At 45.0% G+C, this 23,187-nt stretch overlaps 1 protein-coding gene across 2 annotated transcripts in view; it reads right to left on the bottom strand.

The window, feature by feature from the left end:
* TOP3A (topoisomerase 3alpha) overlaps window positions 1-23,187 on the bottom strand; it is a 155,990-nt gene that overhangs the window by 115,793 nt on the left and 17,010 nt on the right. The window lies entirely within an intron of this gene.

Here is a 23,187-nt window from a genome sequence, read left to right as displayed (position 1 = left end):
AAGGAAGTCAATACTGCTATATAAGTCACCCCAAGATAGAGAGGCTATGGAGGGCTTGCTGGAGCTCACGTGTAAGCATGAAATGTCACCTGATGTCACAATAAAGGTTGTCATCTTTCTGTTGATCAACGGTGGTTGATGCACCTATGCTACTGCTGATGCAGTGACAACCTTTGAAGAAATGGTCTGATCAAAGGTGAGAGTATAGGAAGTCAAGAGGGCCTTAGGCTGTAGAGCTACAGAAATTATACTGATATTATCATGGCAGTAGATGTGCTAGGGGCATGTCATTCAGTGAATGAAACCACTAATCACCATCCTCAAGCACCAAGACCAGCACGCCTTTGAAAAAGCTATTTATTAATTTTTGTCTACTGTTTTCGCCAATGTAGAGGTTTCCTTCTATAAGTGGCAATCATGTGCGCACAGTGTAAACAAAGAAATAAGCAGCCATGAACACAAGCAGTGCTGCACAATACAAAGAATTGAAACATAAGGGGATGGAGGAAATATTCAACAGTTGCCACATTCTCATAGATCTCAGAATCATCAAATGGCCCGTGGATGCCAATGACACCAGCCTCAGGTATTTTGTGTGGCTAAGATCTGTTAGAATGTCAACAAATTAATGCAGTAAAGAATGGAGCACAACGACATGACACAATGAGCAAATGCGTGGAAAGCAAAAACTGAGATACAACGAATAGTCCTGAGTGTACTTCATGAGGAACTGTCCCTAGAGCATGCTGGAGAGAAGAGATTGACCCAAAGTCTGGTGCTGAGTCTAAAGACTTGACAAGAGATTTGCATATTAGGAATGGCAAAATAGATGGGTAGACCCCAAGTGGCTTCCCAGAACTGTAGCACTGTTGACATAGTATAGGGCTTACAAGCAGGAAATGAACAAACTACAAACAACCCGTTTACAGTTCTAGATAAGGGTCAAAAAGCCAAAACAGGAATGAAAGCACAGAACACCATCTACAAGGTAATCCACCTGCACAGAGTCTGCAAGGTTTCTTCGATAGTAGTTTGTAACTTCACCTTGTAAGACTCCAAGAGGACATCAGTTGATCCAACAAAACAACAATGAGAAACATCCAAACATGTCAAGCCAGAATTGTAAGAGGCAATAGTCTCCAAAAGATCTTGGGTGGTTTTGAACTCAGCAGAAACCAAGCCAATCCAAGGTCTGTTAGCAGTCATCTCATTTCCTGTCATTAACTATGTCCCTCTCCTGGTTGTGAGCCTCAGTCTATGTCAGATGAGGATGTTTGGAGGGAGGAGCTCTGGCACTGTGCAAGTTTGTCAATTCTCCAATTGTCTCAGCAGTATGCATCCTAGGCACATTAGATGGACCCTTTCAGATCTGCCCACTGGCTGCCCAGACCTGTCCACTTTCTATGCAGCATGCCACTTGGCATCCCTCAGCAACTGTCACCAAGGACTGGCAGATTCCAGCAGGCATTAAAAGCAAGTTCGCCAAATCTGCATGATGTCCTCTGTATAGGGCTGTTCTCCATCTCACTCGCCATCACATTCTAAATACACCATACAATGTACTATGCTTAACCATTATAATATTTGCTGAAGTCACTATGAAATTCATTTTAAAAGCATACGAGCTCTTTTTCTATTGTCCTGTGACACAAACCATCTTCTCTCCACGGTCATGGTCAGCACCCCATCAGCTGTGGTACTCTTTCATTCCATCTGCAGTTTCTATAGGTTTCTCCTCTTCATCATCATGAGATTTTCTCTCCCCCCTTTCCTCCATTCAACAAGCTCATTTTACCCTTCATTGGCATCTCCTATTTCATGAAGAAGTTTGGATCAATGAATCAACATATTTACAAAGGGCCTTCTGGCCAACCAAGCAGACTCAAAGACAAGCAGAAAACAACACATGGAACCAAGAGGCTACAAACCACACACAGCTTCAATAACAAAACAAGGGGAGCAGGAAGCAAGCACAACTAATGCTGATGATACCTATCCATGGAGCAAACACCTCTTTGAGAATCACACCAGCAAGAACCGTGGAGTTAACTTGCCCTTTGTTGGCATCTCTCTGTTGTTGCGACACCATCTCATTATCTAGAATGAAACAATGAAGTGGCCCGGATCCAGAGCATTGACCTGCTTTTGACCCACCGGTTCCACCACAATGGACTATGTCCTAGGCTCCATTGAGACAATGCAGCTAATCAGATTGTTCACACCCAAACCACTCCCTCCCCCCGGGCCAATTTGGGGCAAACCATACCTACCTATCCCTCACCATATCCACATCCCCATACCCATAGGTTCCAACCACCATCCACACCCAGCCAACCACCTTCCATTTTACACATGACCTAGCTAAAATATACAATCACCACATCTATAATGAGCTCACCCAGTTTGAGCACACTACTTCCCTAGGGACACTCACCTCCCAACTTACCTCCATCCTGCACTCAGCTGCCCTCCAAAGCTTCCCACACTCAACACATACTGTGGGATGCACCCAACCTGGGACCATGCCCTAGAACCAATGGTATCATGATGAGTGCAAGGAGCTATATGGACATCTTCGCACCCAGAGAGGGCTACAGCACATTACAGAGGGAGGCCAGTAGACAAATGAGGACCCTCTCTTGTAAATAGAGAGCATATGAGGAGGCACAGTACTGAGATCCATACCACCTATTCATGAGCACAAATGTGGCCACAATATGGCACAAATTATGGGAGCATGCCACCCCACATCCCTTAAGTCCCAAAGACATGGCACTCCTATGCAAAGAGGCAATATGATGTACCACACCAACCACCGATTCTATACCCTCCAGAGCCTCACCCTACCGCATCCCCTTTCTTCACACATGATATGGTGAGGAGGGCGATAGAGTACTTACAGCTTGGGAAATCAACGGATCATACAGGTATACAGGGTGGGCACTTCATGTATGCAGTGGTCATTTTGGCTCCTCTCCTTCCTTTACTAGGGCACTAGAGGAAGGCTTTCCAAATGAGTCGACCATGCATACCACATTGAACCTGTCCATGAGTTTGGAGATTCCCTAGATCCAAGTAACTACATGTCCATCGTGGTGGGCCACATGTTGGTCAAAATAAATGGAGCAATGATGGAGGCACAATTAAGTGCCTATGCAGAGAGAGGGAGATTGAGAGCTACAAGACAGATGGTATTTATACTGGGGTTCTCTACACTTGACCACATCTTCACCCGAAGAGGCATGATAAAGCAAGCAAAAGCTAGAAAGAAGAGACCCTACTACTAATTTGTGAATTTCCACAAGGCTTTTGAGACAGTCCCACAACATAAACTACAACAAAGGCTACAAACATTTGAGATCCCCATTAGACATGATTTGGAGCATCTATGCACTGTACAGGAGGGTAATAGATCGAGAGAGAGAGAGCCAAGAGAAAACTTTCTGATGTGGTCTCTAGTACCATCAATGTGAAGAAGGGATGCCCTCTCCCCCCTACACTCTTTGAATTCAACATCGACAAGATAAAGGACCACATCACACAATGAGGAGATGGGTGGACATATCTCCATGCCCTACATTACATCTATACACTGTATGGATCGATGGTCAATCTTGGAAAAACCAAGATCTTGATCTTCCACACATTAGCCTCAATATGAAGCATATGAGTCTTCACTCTAGGAGCCAAATAGATGGAGGTCATGGAATCGTATACCTAAGTGGGGTCACATTTAGTATGTCTATTGGAAGATCCACTATGGCATAAGCAGCCAATTATCAAATTACACAACGATATGTAGAACTAGCCATGTTGGAGAGACAATGCCATCAGGTGAAATTCCATGGGCCCCACACAGGGAGGTAGCTATTCGACACATCAGGTCATGCCAACCATGATGTATGGAGCAACTGCTTGAACCATTGGCATGGCTACATACCTATGGACACAAACTAAGAGACCCGAGATCATCGAGCTCTCACGCAACAAACCATCAATACTACATGAGACCATCAAAGCACAATTTGTTGCACCCCCCATGATATTGGAGGCTCTCTTTTAGACCATCAACTTCACACATAGTGTATGCGGTATGCTCCCAAACAAATTGCCTAGTAGAGCTCCTCAAAGCATTTAGACAATTAGCACAAGCAGGACACAAAAACTCATAGTATCCATAGGTCGAGCAGTGGCTCGTAGGATATGGGCTTGACATGGACCACCTCCCCCTCTTTCAATATGACCTTGATTTTCCCTCAATACACTTCTCAAACTAAGAGGCACTTGATCATGCGACAGGATCTCTACCAAATGCATATATAGCATACATGGATCTCACCTCAATAGCCCCTTCCCCCAAATATGACATACTACAAGAACCACTTTATGCGGACTACAGCATATGTTTTTATTGAGAGACCTAGATACCTAGACATATATACATGCCACATCAGATGCAAGTAGCCATTCACCAACTTAAGGTCTCTTCTCATCCGCTCGGGATTGAGATAGGGAGAGCAGCCCACATCCCAAGAACTGAGAGGATCTAGCATATGTAGACTATGCTAGGAGGAGCTGGAGGGTGAGGATTCCTACATTGCAAATGTAGGGCCTACAGTACAATCTGGGCTAGATACCCTACATAATTCAAAGGAGACACCTCCTGCGAACTAGTCATGGAGAACCAGACCAACACTTCTTGGGTCAATTCCTACTTGAGATCCAGAGGCTTCATACATCATTAATGTAAGCATGCACTATGCAAAGATGGGGACAATAATCATAGCTCATTGATTTTTTCCAAAAAATGACCACACTTATAGCACCTACACAAAGGGCTGACAATCGAGAGGGCTGAGGACATTAGAGAGCATGTCAACCGAGGGTGCAAGGGTACCAACCACAGAAACTACACCTGAGAGAGATGAGGAACATCCAGTAGCAACACAAGCAATACCTAACAAAGCCGAGGGATTAATCGAGATGCTACTTCTAGATGGAGGTAGTCATCAATGTACTGTTATCCAATCACACAGCCAGCCATCTATTGCCTCATACATCCACCCCAACCTCTTCTTGTTGTATCCCTATATTGGAACTGTATTGTACATCACTTTATCTTTCTTTGCACACTATGTCATTGATCATCATGTCTGAGAATGAAACTAAAAAAACCATAGTACGCCAAGAAAGCAAATCCTCCTTGCGAATGTAAGCTAAACAATGCTAAACTGCCAATGAAGAATACCTCTTCTAGATACCCTATATATGCCAACAACCCCAAAGACGCAAAAAGTAGGAAGCAACCTTCACGTGTGGTTGTACAAAATCTGGCAATTTTGGCTTTCCAAAACCCCAACCTCTTGAATGAATGGTGGGTCCAACCACATGGCACTGAATAGTAGACAGAAAGATCACACTTTTCTCACCACCAAACAAGAAAGAAAGCGAAGATGAGAGGTCTCTTCAATGATAGTACAAAAGGAGTAAGAGCCATTGAAAATATTGTGTTTTGGCAACACAAAATCAAGACGAAGACCACCCACTAACATTCTCCAATTAAGCACTGTGTATTTTAAAGGGGTTTTGTTAAGCTAGCACACGACCAATCCTGATCTAAGATAAGCAAATGATACATCTAATTCACAAATGCATGTTCTACCAATAATCCCCCTTTAATTTTCTAATCCTAGCACGGATTATCCCAATTTAAGGGGGAAAGGTCTGCAAAATACGTAAGAAAAACCTTCGAACTGACTGAAAGAACATCACAGCAAATTGTGCAGCCAAAAGCACATCAGCAATAGTAATCAGCCCAAGCCTTGTCATTCTGTTCAACATGACCGTAGCATGCTATTTACCTTCCCATGAAACACACCTTGAAACAACTAGCAACTCAGCTTGTAGAGAAACCAATTGTAAGCAATCAGTATTTGAATGCCAAGAAGACTTTGCAAGCACCGCTTTCCATGAACGGACCAAGTGAGTCAACAGCATTGAAGATTTGAGATGAACAGACTGATTACAATTAATAACATGCCACCACAATGCACAGATAAGGTATTCCCATGCAAAATGCTTTGGTCTCGAAGAAAGAATCACACAAAAGGAACCCAAGGCTGTTGACCAGGACACATAGCTTCAAACAAAGCCCATTCGAGTGCAATCATATGAGTCTCCACATCTAAAATAGCTCCACTCCCCATCCTTCCCGATGTACAATTTGATTCCAAGAGAATTTGATTAAATGTGAATCATTGATGGGAAGAAGGCAAGTAAATGCAATCTTTGTGAGAGTCTCTAGTTTATGCCAAGAGGATCCGGATACTCCACACTCCTCCCAGAATCAGATTGATATGAACCATTGATAGGAAGAAGGTGTCTTGATACTCCACACTCCTAGAATCAGATTGGATACGAACTATTTGTCAAATAAAGACAAAGAGACCAAAGAGACAGTAGGGTTTGCAAGGAGAAACACAAAGTGTGTATGGCAAACACTTGTAGAGAAGAAACTCAAAAACACAAAAGAACACAAAGATAATGCACTAAATCAAGCTATGAGAAGAAAAGCTTATACACCGGAGCCAAAGCTCAGAAGATATTGCATTGTCCTATCTGAATCAGATGGCACGACTTGTGGGGAATAATCTGCATAGTGAAGGGAGTAAAACATAGTCCTCTGGGCAATGGGCTATCGAAGTAATCATTAGAGGGTGAAGGACAGCTATCGAGGGAGTAAACCACAGTCCTCATATGCTCGGAGTGGCTTGGGCAACAAAGACGCCTGATGAAGGGACAACAACTAGGAGGGTAAATGCACCCCCTGAAGACCTGTCAATCCAAAAACGCAGGTACCTAAGGCTGCAAAAACTGACGCCGGATGTGGGGTCGTGCCAAGTAGGAAGATGCTGACACCAAGCTAGGGAAGCTGATGCCAGATGTGGAGGTCTCCCAACAGCCAAACACAAATTTAGTGAAGCCTAAAGGGAGCGGAAGATGTCGCCAGCAATGGAGAACAAACGCCAAGGTAGGAGTGTTATCGCTAGTAGTTTGATGATGACACCAATAGGGTGGAGCCTCAAAACAATAGTATCCTGAAATAGCGCTTCGGGGCTGCCAAAACGGAACAACCGTTTTGGCTAGGCAATCGTGGAAGCAACTAGGGAACTCACACACTTATTTATTCAGCGTGCTATCCCTTTCAACGTGGCTACTATGCATCAATGGAAGAAGACAATTAGAGCAATGAGCCATATAGGGTGTGAGTAGGAAGGCCCATCCACAGCTACATTATGCACACAGGAGCTTCAAAAGAAAAAAGCATCCATAGAGGCTCAATTGGAGCCCTTGAAGGAGACGTGGGTGAAATATGGATGCACAATATTATGCGATGGATGGTCGGATATGCACCGAAGGAATGTTTACAATGTTTTAGTATCTTCATGCAAAGGCACCGTGTTTGTTAAGGCCACCGATGCCTCTATCTCAAGTCTTACCATCACAGGAGCTTTCATTTGGAAGCAGATGTGACAAGTCATCATGGATGTAGGAGTCCAAAATCTGGTGCAAGTGGTGACAGGTATGTAATGGAAGCAATTGTGTGTCTATGGGGCGTATGCTTGAGGAGGAGTTTTCTAGCATAGTATAGACTCCATGTGCATCCCATGGCCTTGACTTGCTTATTGAAGATATTGAGCAACAAGGTGGATAATATTTTCAAGAAGGCAACAAGCATGGTAAGATTTGTGAAGAAGAGGCCATCCGTCACAAGCATGTTTCGAGCCAATAACACACTTGACTATTGAAGCCCTCTGCCACTAGATTTGCTTATATGTTTATTGTATTAGAGAGGTTGATATGGGTCGGTCAAAATTTGATACGGCCCATTGCATGCCAAGAGTGCCTCACATGAAGTGAGAGAGAATCTCCAAAGGCTCTTACTTTTAGACCGATATTTTAAATGAGATTTCATGCATTGAGACAAGGGCATTGGTGAAAAGTCTCACTCCTATTTACACTATATTGTGTATCACTGATATGAAGGGGAGTACTTTTTTGCGTTCTATATGAGTACATGGATAAAATTAATGAGGCCTTGCTTCGCAATAACTTTTTGCCCCAAGACAAATAAGTTACTATTTAACTTTTACATATATAATTATTTCGTATTAATGGCTCATTAATGATTGACCATTGTTCTAACATCTAAGTTTCTAACTTATTTTATCTATGATTCATCATTCTTCTCTCTCAAGGATTGATAAGATTCGTGCAGTGTGGAATGCACGATGGGATTAATTCCGTAAATCAATCCATGTGGTCGCACATATCTTGCATCCCCTTTGGCGCAATGAGAAGCAATACACTAGCGATGAGTTAGAGGAGAGCTTCACGGAGAACATGAGGTGCCTCACATGAGATGATATAGATATGATGAGGGGAGTAGAGAATGATTTGCTAGCATTTTGCAATCATTCTCTTCATTTTGCGGCGGACTCACAAGTAGGCTTTGAGAGAGACAACTTTAGCCTACTATCTCTTGGTGGCAAAAATACAGCAATTCTGCTCCTACTTTGGTAAATGACTAGTTACTTATATATTTTGAATCTTGATAATCTAATGCATTACGCAACCTAGATAACAGATTCTATAATCTATTGCCCACTTAAATGTTGATTTTGCAGCTTCTCTATTAGTAATTGCTAGCATTGCCATCAATGTCCTCTCGTAAAATTATAGTTTAGCACCTACTAAGAGGAACTGGAGCACATGGACCCTCTTCCACACCAAAAAGAGGAATAAACTCACAACTACCTGTTGAGTGTTGAAATGACTTGTTTTTTGGCTGATTTTTGTTGTTTTTGAGAGCTGAATGGTTGATTTTATGAGATGATTGATTGGTTTGGAAGTGGTTTGAGAGTGTTTTGGATGATATTGATTGTGTTTTGGAAGTTCATGATGTTTATTAATGGAGATATGAGGTTCTGTGATGTTTTGAGAGGTTCTGATTGGTTCTATATACCTTCTGTATAGCTTCTGTTTTGTTCTGTTTTGTTCTGATTGACTTTTGTAAGGAGGGATGAATTATTGATTAATGAAGATTGAGATATTGTGAAAGCTTATTGAATAGTTTTTGAGAGTTTGGAATGGTTTGAGTATGAGTTATGTGGTTTTGATGACCTTCTGTAACCTTCTGTAGGTCTTCTGTAGAACTTCTGTCTCTGTTCTATTCTGTACTGTAGTTGTTCTGGTACTGTTCTATATGCTTCTGTATGTGTTCTGTTGGATGAGAGTATAGCTTGGGAAAGTTTTCTAGCCTTGGAAAGAGGTGAATACAAGTGCAAAAGAGCTGAAAGAAGTGAAAGAAGTAGCTGCTGAAGACTCAAGTGAAGACTGGAGTGAAGTGACAGTAGTGACCTATGAAAAGACACTGTAGTGGCTCTGGTGACTCTTCATATCAGACATACCTCTTGGGAGGGGTATCCACGACCTAAGAAAGATTATTGAGAGTGATTTTGAGAGATTGTAGTGAGGATATGATGTATTATTGATGGAGAGAGAGAGAGAGAGAGTCAGAGATAATCAATTCTACTGAACAGAGTGATTGTATGTGAGAGATTGAGAGAGAAGTCCATGAAGATAGTGAAGATGAATACTATGTGATGTATTTCCATTCAAAGATTGTATATTACTTTGCTCTCTTTGTTATATTGATGGATTTTATGAATATATTGAAGAATATGGTTGATTCTATCAAATCCGTGGGAGATCTACATGATACTGCATGAAGATTTGTTGTGCCTGGTGTTCTTTTCTTCATTGTGATCATATAGAACATAATAAACAAGCTTGTTGATGTTAGAAGATAGATTTTCTTGCAAGAGAATTCCTTTTTCCTTGGCGTTCCTCTTGGGGCTCCATGTTTTTGGTGCGCAGCCGGGGAATCTTGCCATCAACAAGCACCAGAAGAGGCTGAAAATGAAGGAAATGGCATTGCCAAGAAGAAAAGAATTCAATGGATGTTTGTAAAGTTCCTTCTTCCACTGAAGAGTTCGAATTTCTCATAATCAGAGCCACTTTCCACAAGAAGTTCATCCCATAATGGCAGAAACACATCACCAACCCATGATGCATGCTCTATGTGGTGGACAGTTTCCTCTTCCTATTGAAGCAGCAGAAACTTGCATCTTGGTGGCAAACTGTTTGGGGACAAACTGAAGAGAAGATACAGAGAGAATGACCATCCATGGAAGATTTGGCATTCATTGAGAAGTTTCGAGACATCAAGTGGGAGATTGTGAAGAAGCTTCAGAAGTCTTGGTCTGTAGAGATTCACAAAGACAAGAAGGAAGAGTTGGAATTTGTTTGTGGATGCTCAACAGCAAGATACGTGGGATGCTTGGTGCACTGATAATCTTCTGTTTGTTCAATTAGCAACCCACTGGATGTTGGTAGACAGAGTGTTCTTTACAACATACACTGTTGAAACCATCAGAAGCTGGCATTATTATGATGATGGCACCACCACAATGCTTAGACATATGTATTTTGACACCTTCAGAACCGAATACCTTCCTCTGTGCAGTGGTATGAAAGCAGAATTCCGGGACGTTGAAAAGGAAGAAGTAGAAGAAATGTTGGCAAGAGAGTCCTCCATAGACTGAAGCCTTCTGTTAACCCTCTGTGGAGCACTAACAACATAGTGGAGCCAACCCCCTGATGAATGACGCAATAAAGAGGCAAGCGTTAGAACGAGTCCAGAGGTACGTGAGAAGAGAGAAAGCAAAAATCAGAGCCGAGAACGAGCTCACAGCAGAAGCCGCCTTTGACGCCCTTGCGGAACTCTTTGGAGAAGTCCCAATGGCACATCAAGCCCTTCCTCCTCCTGCTGGAGGTCCACTTCCAAGCCAGATCCGTCCTGAAAATATTGATGACAGGCCAGCGAATGTAGTCCCATTACCAGTTTTTAAGAGAGAGTACAATGAAGACCCCGATCTTCATGTAGCAGAGTTTATGGTAGCATGTGTGGCTAACAATGCCAGAACCCCTGAGCATTGGTTGGCAATATTCCCCGCCACTTTCAAGGGCGCGGCGTTTCAATGGTATGAGAGACAAGCAGCAGGAACTTTTGGCACATGGGACGACCTGAAGTTGGCCTTCCTCACTAAATTCAGGCGTGAAGGTTTTGAAGAGCGGATGCGAGAGGAATTTATGAATTTTAGTCAGTCCTCTGGAGAAAGAGTAGAAGCTTATGTCTCACGAATGGAATCCATCCTGAAGAGATGGACTAACTATAATCTAGATGATGGCATTCAGAAGGGGGTGTTTCTTAGAGGATTACAACCTGAAGTCCGTAAGTTTGTGGAGTTGCAAAGACCAACCACACTGCAAGCTGCAACAGAAGGTACCAGACTGTACGATGAAGTGGAAGCTAGATTGGCGATGAATCCAGGAAGAGGAGTCCTACCTCCTCTAATGCCAGGAATGATGTACCCACCAAATGCAATCCCAGGGACAGTTCTCTACCCCTACCAACAGATACCCCCAGTATCACAGTACAGTGCACCAAATCCACAGTGGCCACAATCAATGCCTCAAATGATGGTTCAACCACAACAACAATGGTCCCAATCAATTTCCTCAATGCCAAATCAGCAGCAACAGTGGAACCCTACCAACTGGAGCCAACAGTCAACAGTTCAAACAGGAGCTCTGAATCAGAATCAGAGCAGAGACCCCTCTGCACCAGCCCAACCTATTTATGCAGTGATTACAGAGACTCCTCAAAACCCTACTGCCAGTACCTCAAGAGGAGAAAGCTTGAAGGATTACTTATCCAACTCAGTTGCAAATATCAAAAAGGAGTTGATGGATGTGATTACAGAGCAGCTACAGACGCTGAAAGTGACTACCGCTAGCATATCCAATGTTGCAGGAGCAGGAAGAGATGTGATGCGGTCAAATACTTGGTGTGGTAAGTGTCATCAAGTAGGTCATTTAGCCACTGAATGTACACGAAAACCAACCATTCCTGGAGCTTTCTGTTTCTACTGTTTGCGGAAGAACCATACAGAGGACATTTGCTCTCTGAAGAAGATGCATGATAGGAGAAGAAAGGAAGAAGATGCAAGATTCAACTTGCTGGAATCCAAAATGACAACACAGGATATTGGACCCAAGCCTAGAGAGTTTGGTCCTAATTTTGGACCCAGAAGATTTCCCTCCCAAAGTTATAGAGGAAGACAGTCTAGCGGTGGTCAGAGATCAGAAGTAGAGTGTTATAGATGCGGAGAAAAGTGACACATTTCACCAAATTGTCCAAATCCCAGAAGATCCGTGGATTACAAGTCCTTATGCAGTCGATGCAAAGGAGAAGGCCACACTGCAAAAGACTGCCCAAGCCCAGTCCCAGTGAAAAACAGTGCTACTGATAGTCCGGCCAAGGCCCAAGAGCCTACCTCCAATTTAGTGGAATTGGAAGTTGTTGCCATCACACGTGCAAAGAAGAAGGAACCACCTATCCAAAAAGAAAATAATCCTCCTGCCAGAACAGTGACGTTCAAACTTCCACCAGAAGAACAAAACAGAACAGAGCCTGACAGTGCCGTACAGAGCACTACAGTGCCACAGAGAGTTACAGAGACAGTTCCAGAGACAGGACTAGAGGTCCAGGAGATAGAAGAGGAGGAAATGCCACAAGTGACAGAAGAAGTTCCCATGATTCCTCTATTGGAAGAAACAAGAAAAATGAAAATGGGTGTTGCCCCATTCCCTAACCGGTTAGAAAAGCCAGTGGATCCTATTAAGGAATACGATCTGGTCAGAGATCTAGATACCTTTAAACCAAAGCTCACGTTTCGACAATTATTGGTATTGTCTCCCAGTTGTCGAAAAAGGTTCAAAAGTATACTAACAAAAAGACGTGGCTTAAGGATTGCTCCCTCAACAGCAACAAAGTCCGACAAAGCTCCAGAGCCTGTCAAAGAAGTGGACGTAGCTAACACCTTCCTAGATCCGGGTACCCCAAAGACGGGCGTGTGGATAGAAGGCTGCTTCATTGCAAATGCACTGATTGATGGAGGTTCATTAGTGAACATTATGACGGATGTGACAATGAAGGATCTAGGCCTACAAAGTGTGCAACCCACCCAATGGCTCATCAGATTGGCGGATCAGAGCAGAATCAAGCCTTTGGGCATTCTCCCATATGTGAAGACTACAGTGGTTGGAAAAGATTATTGACTAACCTATCTGGTGGTGAAGCCAAACTCTTATGGTACATCCTACCCTCTCTTACTGGGCAGACCATGGCTTTTTTAAGCCAGGGCAAGGACGGATTGGTTCAAAGGAACCTTGACCTTGGGTAGAGGACCTAATAAAGTGGTGCTGAAGTTATATGGTTCTCAAAAAGGACATGGGTCCACCTCCTTGGAATTATCTTCTGACTCACCTAATGAGGCTATGGATGGAACATCAGCAAACGAAGATGCTGTAAAACTGATCCTTCCAAAAAAAACAATGGCACGTTCCTTAACAGTGGATACGGTAAGCCGACTTCCAAAAGATGCAAAGCCATTATCAATGGGTGAATACTTCCTACCTGAACCAGAAACGATTTCCGAAATCACTTCTGACAGTGAGATAGAAGCATGGATGTACTGCTCTCCCTGTTACATGGCCATAGCAGAGCCAGAGACAGAGGCAGAAGAGGAAACAGAGAACCTGTTCTTCTCCTACAGAGCTCCTACAAAGACAGAAGCCGAGACAGAGACAGAAGTAGAGACAGAAACCGAGACAGAGACAGAAGCAAAGACAGAGGCAGAGACAAAGACAGAAGAGGATGAATATGATATGGACGAAAAAGGTTATGAAAGCGAGATGGAAGAGTCTATCCCACCTGCAGAGGATACATTTGAAGAAGAAGGTCCAGAAGCATCAAAAGCAGACGAGCTCATGCTGTGGGACAGAATGACGATGGTACCATTTGGTCTGGTAAATGGATCTTCTTATATGCAAAATCTTTATAAGAAATGGGTTAAGAAGAACAAGCCGTCTTTCAGCAGTGGCTCATACCGCCCTCACCTATCCTTGCCAAGAAAAGATGATGATGATGCACCATGCCAAGCACCAGTCTCACAAACCCACCAGAAATCAGAGAATCCTTGTTATGTGACGTTCCTAGATGTGTCATCAGAAGATGAGTCTTCAAGCCAAGAGGTACCTAATCTTGAAACCAAACCCGAAACGGCTCTAATCCCATTCCAACATCTCAAGGAGCAACCTAAGTCTCCATCAAAAGAAGAAGTTGGTTCTAGTGGGACATCCGAAGAGGACATCACTTCCTTGAAGGAGTCGGATCTGTATCCAGAAGCAGTTCGTGGGACCTTCATCCGTGAAGTAGAAGGTGAAAGGCAGTTAACTTTTGTGGATGCAGATGGTACTGAACGCCACTTGAAGATGGATAGCAGTCTCCCAGAAGAGAAGTTGTCAACCTTGTACAACTTGTTGAAAGAAAATTTGGACGTGTTTGCGTGGTCCTACAAAGACCTAAAGGGGATTGATCCCACAATATGTCAGCACCATATTGACTTGGAGCCTGATGCCAAGCCAGTACGGCAACGACAGAGGCGAATGAACCCGAATTATTCCACATTGGTGAAAGCAGAGCTACTGAAGCTTCCGGAAGCTGAGTTCATCTATCCAGTGGCAAATAGTGAATGGGTTTCACCCATCATGGTGGTACCCAAGAAGAATGGCAAGCTTCGTATATGTGTGGATTTCCGCAAGTTGAATTCCAAGACGAAGAAGGATCACTTTCCGATTCCTTTCACAGACCAACTATTGGACACAGTGGCAGGACATGAGTTTTATTCCCTTCTGGATGGATTCAGTGGATATAACTAGGTCCAAATCGCAGAAGAAGACCAGTCCAAAACAACCTTCACGATAGAATGGGGGACCTACGCTTACCGAGTGATGACATTTGGACTCTGCAATGCCCCTGCTACCTTCCAGCGAGTCATGATGGCCACATTCCAAAATCATTTGCACGACTTTATTGAGGTATATTTGGATGACTTCTGTGTCTATAGTTTGATCCGTGAACACTGGGGACATTTGGAACAATGCTTTGACCGATGCCGGGAGTATGGAATTTCCCTCAACCCCGACAAATGCATCTTTGGGGTCTCTTCTGAAGTTCTATTGGGCCACATTGTCTCTGCACAGGGGATATCAACAGACCCTGCAAAGATCGAAAAGATCGTAGCTTTGACAGCACCCACCAACCTCAAACAGTTGAGGGGATTCCTAGGCCATGTGGGTTACTACAGAAGGTTCATAGCTCATTTTGCAACAAAGGCAACCTCCTTGCACAAGCTTCTGAGGAAAGATGCAGAGTTTACTTGGACGGAAGAATGTGACAAAGCCTTCAACACTCTAAAGCAGTGTCTGATTGAGGCACCCATTCTGCAACCTCCTAATTGGACAAAAGAGTTCCATGTACACACTGATGCATCTATTGAAGGCTTAGGTGTTGTCCTATGCCAAAAGGGCTCCTCGAAGCTGGATCAACCCATCTATTACGCAAGCCGAAAAGTCACTGATCGAGAACGGAAGTATACAGTGACAGAGCTGGAGTGCTTGGCAATGGTGTTTGCACTGGAAAAGTTCCGCTACTACCTCCTATCCACCCACTTTATGTTTTATGTGGATCATGAGGCCCTGTCCTTCCTGATGAGCAAAGCAGATGTGAAAGGACGAATGATGAGATGGCTCCTTCTATTCCAGGAGTTCGACTTTGAGGTAATTACCAAACCTGGTCGTTCCCATGTTCTGGCTGATCATCTGTCGCGTATCCCACAAACTGCAGACGAGGAGCATGATGATCCAGACCTCCCTGATGCTTTCCTATTCTTGGTAGAAACTGTAACTCCCTGGTATGCAGACATTGCCAATCTGCTAGCAACCCAACAATACCCTCCTGGCATTTCTAGTTGGGAGAGGAAGAAGCTTATGTTAGAATCAGCCCCCTACACCCTGCTAGGCGGCGCACTGTACAAGAAAGGCAAAGATGAAGTGCTCAGAAGATGTGTTGCAGGAGATGAGATTGGGATTGTTTTGAAGGCTTGCCATGACGAGCCATGTGGGGGCCACTTTGCAGGAGAAGCTACAGCCAGGAAGGCTCTGCTAGCAGAATACTGGTGGCCTACCATTCATAAGGATGCCTATGATTACTGTAAAAGATGTGATGCTTGTCAGAGAATGGGAAAACCTACGAAGACCAGTGCCATGCCACTGCAACCTATCCTTCCTTTGAAGCCGTTTGAGAAGTGGGGTATCAACTTTATAGGCCCAATCGATCCTCCCACCAGAAGGAAGCAGAACCGATACATCCTCGTATAAACGGATTATGTCACAAAGTGGTGTGAAGCTAAAGCCCTAAAGCGGGACGATGGTAACAGCGTGGCCCTGTTCATGTACGAGAATATCATGGCCCGTTTTGGCAGTCCCTTAGAGCTGGTAAATGACAGGGGTACTCATTTCCTTAACAAAGTCATTGAAAAGTTGACAGAGTTGTATAAGATCCGCCATCGCAAGTCCACTCCTTATTACCCCAGAGCCAACGGCCAAGTCGAAGTCACCAATCGCATCCTCCGCTCGATTCTGACAAGAACGATAGCCGCACATCGTCGTGATTGGGATGATCGACTTACAGAAGCCCTCTGGGCGTACAGAACCTCCCATAAAGCAGCAACAGGACAGACACCCTTCCAGCTGGTGTATGGTACAGAAGCTGTTTTCCCTGTTGAATTGGAATTACCCTCTTTGAGAGTGGCTATCAAAGAGCGTTTGGGGGACGATGATTCACTGCAACGCCGTCTCCTGCACCTGGAATGTTTGGACGAAACTCGCAGGATGGCTTTACAGTGCATGGAAGCCACGCAAGCTCGACGCAAGGCTTACCATGACAGCTTCATCAAGCACAAGGAGTTCAAAGAAGATGATTTGGTCCTAGCCTATGATTCACGATTTGGCAAGTTTCCTGGCAAGCTCCAACAACAGTGGATGGGCCCATATAAGGTACTTGCTGTCAACCCTAATGGCTCTGTCCAAATGCAGACCGTTGATGCCTCTGATGATCCCTTCCTGATCAATGGATATCGCCTGAAGAAGTACTTCCCTCCTTGGGGATCTTGACAATCACGGTCACAAGATCCTTTCCCTCGTTGGCGTGGCACTGTAACTCTTATGATGCTAATTCTGATAGTCGTTCTTCCGCCACTCCTGATGAGGTGGACACAACCCTCTATCCCCTCAACCCTACCTTCCAGCCTTGATCTCTTATCCTTTATTTTCCACCAGCGACAGTGGCGAGGTGGGTTCTGATAAGTGGTATTTCTATCATTCCCTTGCTTAATTCAGAAAAAAAAAACAAAAAGAAAAAAATATACATATCGGTCATGGGAAAAAAGGACTTAGGTCCCTGTCATGCCGACTTATTCTTCGAGAAAAGGTGGAAACACCCTCGGGAGTAGGAGAAAAAGAAAAAAAAAAACTGTTATAAGAGAAAAGGAAGAAATTCCCTATCATAGCAGGTCTCGTTCCAAGAAAAGGTAGCACACACCCTTGGACGAGAAGCTAGCTGTGGAAAAGGTGGCAACACCCAGCAGTCCAGAAAGTGGATTCATTCATGGATATCCCCAGGATCCAGTTCCGAAGCTGCCTCCCTTGGTACGCTGTGTCCTGGGTCTCTCTACAGAGCGTCTACCTGTCCTCTAGCAGACGACATGTTCCTATCCAACACAATGTTCGATTTGATGGCTACCTCTCTGGGTACGCCTCTTCAACAACTGACAACGCGATCTTCATCGACAAACAATCGAGTGATGTGAGCTTTCATCCTAACCGGATGGGAAAGTGAGTATAGGTTGCCCTCTGTAACTATCAACAGAGAGTGAGACAGAGGGTGGGGCGAGAGACCAGTCTTTTCCCTTCAAATCAAATGAGAGGTGAGAAGTGTGAATGGAGTGTTGCACGCAAGGGACGGGCCTCTCAATGCACAAAGCACAATTTGTTTCTGTGCACTGCACTATAAGGCTCCCTGGCCTTCCTTCTCGCACGGTATGCCGGCACAGGGCGGGATGCACTGTTGCACCATCAAATGCGCACAAGGCATACAACCTTTGCACACGTGACTGTGAGGATTACATCAATGGGTTTCAAGAAAGGGATGACCTCCTGTATCTATCAACAGAGCGTGAGACAGAGGGTGGGTTGAGTGTGACTGGAATTTCTTCAATCAATTACCGAGAGGTGAGATTGAGGGACGTTACGACACGTTGAGTAAGGTATGTTCCTGTTTCCCTATGCACCCACGGGATGGGTCTTTACCGTCATCACAGGACACATCACCCTGTTCTGTACACTGCACTATCAGGCTCCCTTGCCTTCCTTCTTGCACTTATGCCAGACGGGTTGGACGCACTGATGCACCATCAACTGTGCACCCTTGCATACTCCTGCACCATTCCCTTTGTCGATTACTAAACCGGGTATAAGATATGGGTTTCAATCATTATTCCTCGAGTGCTATTAGTCATGGGGCGAGTAACAGTTCTTTCATTCCATTTGAGTGATTGTGAGTTGAGTGCAATATTCCTCATCATCGACAAATTTCCTGCGATCCCTTCAATCAGCTACCTCCCTAGGTGCTACTGTGTGGTCCCTGCCATGAAGGACGTGTGCCGAGAAGATGCCTTGGTACCTCCAGTAGCCGACAACGACACACAACATACCATTGACAATCAACCTTGATCCTCAACAATATGGGCCAAGTTTTTCTAACCCTACACCTTCTGTTTCTCAGTGACATTAAGGTTTTAAGTGTAGGGACGTTAGTGGATGGTCTGTGGCGTGGTCCTAGGTCCCTGTTATTCGGTTAAGCCTATCCGTTCAGGTCTTAAGTGTAGGGACGCGTCCCTGCGCGTCTACATTGTATACCCTTCTGCATATGCCTCAACCTACTAATACATCTATGCCATGCCTTGCTTTTACCCTGATGGGGTCCCTTCCCACCCATTCGTTCATTTTCCACCCACCCTTGGGACTGTTCCCTTGCCGTTCTCATTCATTCCCTGATTTTGAGGTCCTGCCATGTGAACGCACCCTACGTTCACCGAAGTCCACATCCAACCTTATAGCCCTGTTCCTCCCTCTGAACTGACCATTTTTCCTTTTTATCTACCCCTGTTCTGGCGCACGGTTTTTGAGTTATTAATTTTTGAAGCATTTTACGCAAATTAGCCGGTTTTCCATGTGAACGCGCTTTGCTTGCTTCGGAACCGTGATCTGACGTCATAGCCCTAACAACCACTTTTCCCTGACATTTTTCCTTTTTACTCCGAGTCATTCCGATGCACGGTTTGTCCAATATTAATTTTCCGATTTTTTCCAAGACTTTTTCGTGTGTCTTTTTGACATTTTTCCATGTGAACCTGTCCTGTTTGCATCGGAATTCCAATTTGATTTAACAGCCGTGTCCTCCGCACCTTCCCCCACCTTTTTCCTTTTTCCTCCCCCCTCTTTCGACTTCCGGATTTTTAATTATTAATTTTTAAATGTGTTTTCAGGAGTATTTTTGGTGTTTTTCGCATGTGAACCCCTCCTACTTTCGCCGGAACTACGTTCCGACATGACAACCCTGTGCCACCCCTTCCTGCGAACATTTTTCCTTCTTCCTGCATGTCATTCCGGTGAACGGTTCGTCCAATATTAATTTCCGATCCCATTTTCGGGTTTGTTTTTTGGGTTTTTCCCACGTGAACACATCTTATCTCAGTTGGAACTATGTTTTGACGTGATAGGATTGTCGAGCACGTCTTTCTACACATTTTTCCTTTTTCCTGCACCTCGTTCCGATGCACGGATCTTTCGATATTAATTTTTAATTGCCTCCGTTTTTTGTGTTTTTGCATGTGAACGCCCTGTCTTTCCCCCGAAACCTCCGTTGCGTATTTTCCCTGTCTTCCCCCTGCCGTCCTGTCCACTTTTTGTTTTTATGCCATTTTGTTTTGACGTCCGGATTGGGAGTTATTAATTTTTCTTTATTTTTATGTGTTTTTACGTGCCCCGTCCCGCGCGTGCACGCGCCCGTTCTCGATTTTACGCGTCTTAACGCGCCCCGGTCACATCCGCGTGCCTCTTCCCCGCATCCGGGCGCCCTTTCAATCCCGTCACGGCAAATTTTTTTACCCCCCGCCCCGCGCACGCGCGCAGGATGGGGACGGTACACCTCCTTTTTGGGCATCCTGCCCACTAACCCTACCCCGCCCACTCACCCTACCCATATCCCCTAACCCACCCCCCCTATGGCCTACCCCCCATCCCATGGGCTCCCCTACCCAACCCTCCCCCTACCCTTTCCCTCGGGCGCCCTTTCCATCCTATGCCCACCCCCCATGGGCCCCTACCCATACCACCCCACACCCTTTCCACCCCCCCCATACCCTTCCCTATCCCCCCCCTACCCCGACCCCTTTCCCCCCCCCAACTGCCTCCCTCCCTCTCTCTTCCCGTTCTCTGTGTATCCGTCCTCCTCCCCTCCATCTCTACCTTCCTCTCCACCTCCTTCTTCTCCCTCTCCTCTCCACCTCCTTGTTCTCCCTCTACTCCTCTTATTCTCCCTCCCTTCTCTCCCGCCCTGCCTGCTCCTCCCCTCTCCTTCCCCTCCTTCCCCTCCCTCTTCTCCTCGTCTGCCACCTGCCCACGCCTTGCTGCGCCCTGGACTCCGCCGTGGCCTGCCCGACGCGCGCCCTGCCCCACACCAAAGACGCCGCCGTGGAGCGCACCCTGCTGACGTGACGCGCTGCGTCCTCTGTCCGCCGCCGACCGACGCCATCCGCCTCCAGCCCCGTGCAGGCCCTGCGTGCCCACGCCTTCCCCCGCTCTGTCGCTGCTGTCGAAGTGCCGCCGGGCCACCCTGTGCCGCCCTGCTCCCGACGCCCTCTCGCTACGGTCCCGCTGTAGCCGGCAGCCGCCTGCACGCTGCGCCCTGTGCCTCGCTCCCCGCCTCCACCGCCATTGTGCCGCCCTATGGCCCGTTGACTGCCCCGCCTCGCGCCGTCCTCGTCCCACGCCGCCTGATGCCCTCTGCTGCTGACGCCATCCGCCGTTCGTGGCCCCGTTGACCCCACCTTCCCGCCTCCTCCACGTGCCCATTCAAACCCACACACCCACCTCCCCACCCCCAACCTAGCCCCCCTTCCCCCCCAGTAAACCCACACACCCACTTACACCCTCCCCTAAACCCCATTCCCCCCACTAAACCCCCCCTCACCTACTTTCCCACCCCCACTAACACACACCCCTATCTAACCCCCCATTCCCACCACCCACTCACTTTTCCCCCCTTCTAAACCCTCATTCCCCCCATTACCCACGTGTCCCCCACTAACACGCACTCCCTGTAAGCCCCCTATCCCACGCTGTAGCCCCAGTGCACGGCTGAACCACAGCAACCCCCTCCATCAACCCCCGTCCCACCTGTCGACACCCTCGTGGCCTCAACACACATGTAGGTGTGTACGCGCGCGTGGGCACTTGCGGTTGATCGTGCGCGGGTGCGGGACTTTGTTTGTCCGTTGCTGACACGCCGCTGCCACGCAGCTTATTTCTGGGTATTTTCCCAGATTTTAAATTCAAACACCCGAAACCTTTAAAACACTAAAAAAAAAAAATCAAAAAATACAAATTAAACACAAAACAATCTTTAAAATTCTAAAAAATTTCCAAAAAAATCTAGAAAAATTCCTATTATTTCTGCAACCCATGGCTTTATTTTTCTAAACCTGTAAATTTCAAAAAAAAAAAAAAACATTTCTGACCATTTTAAAATTCCCCAATCTTTTAAAAAAACCCAAACAAATGCCAAAAAATTCATTAAAAATGCTTAAAAATTCCCGATTAATTTTTGAAAAATTCCTAGCACTTCCATTAACATTTTTACTTATTTTTGGCATATTTTTCTAAGCTGTCACAATATTTCATTTCACACCTAAATTCCTTAAAAATACAACAAAAAAAATAAATATCCTTTTTCATCCAAACACCAACTAAACATCTAGAAAAAACATCCAGATATTTTTGGATTGAGGAGAGCGCATTCTTTGCATTTCCATACACCCACTACCAAGTATTTTCCTTTTTATTTGTTATTTTTTTCAGCTACCCCAAAACCCACGGTTAATTTAAAAATAAAAAACAAACAAACAAACAAATAATAATAAAACAAAATGAACCCTACACACCACCATGGCACGCGCATTCGCACTAAACTCACCATTTTTTTTTAAATAAAAATAAACCCCCCATTCACTTAGCACGTGCTAAGTGCGCTAAAGAGGCACTTTAATTTTTAATTAAAAATAAACCAGCCGTCACAAGAGTACACGCTGGCAAAAAAGCGCTTCATATCACCTTAATTTTTAATAAATGAACTTGCATTTAGAGACCCAGTCTGGGTATCGAAGTCCGGAATTCGAATTAAAGTATCACTTTCACCTAATAATTGATAATTAAATTTTTAAGAAGGAACCGCCGTTTTCTTGCTAAGGTTTATCACTTAATAAAAATTCACCCATTTCTTAATAATTTATTAAAATGAACATTTCATTAAATTAATTCCCTCTCACTGCACTTAATTCCCCTTTGTAATAAACCCGGTTTCGTGGGATGGATATGCGCAGTCTTTGGGGTTATTTCCATGGTCAAACACCGGTCTATCAAAGTTGTGGTCTTGATATGTGTAGGTTGTGGTGATGTTTTGGTTTAGTGTCTTTGTTACGGTTAAGGGTACGGTGTGTAGTTTTTTTTCTTTATTGCTTGATACGGGGTTTTGGGTGTTTGTTTGTTGCATAGCATGAAGCTTTCGGTCGCATATGTCTAGAGGTCATGTCGAATTTTTTTCTAGGCTGTGGTTTGCTTGGGGATAGTTGATCGAGTCACGTTTTATCGTTTTGGTTGTTCTCTTATCCTTGGTTTTTTGTCTGTTGCTTTGCAGGCATTCTCCTTGATTGTCTGTGTTTGTGGTGTGTGTGTAACCATCTGAATGGCGCCTTCTTACGCTCCTCCCCCTATCCAGTATGTCCCACTAGTCAATAGGGATTACTCTTCCCTACTCACTTT

The sequence above is a fragment of the Lygodium microphyllum genome, chromosome 3 (genome assembly GCF_053477565.2).
Source record: "Lygodium microphyllum isolate KBCC chromosome 3, Lygodium_microphyllum_v1.1.10, whole genome shotgun sequence".
NCBI lineage: Eukaryota > Viridiplantae > Streptophyta > Polypodiopsida > Schizaeales > Lygodiaceae > Lygodium > Lygodium microphyllum.
The sequence above is the reverse complement of the archived record's forward strand: the minus strand, read 5'-3'. Positions and strand labels throughout refer to the sequence as shown.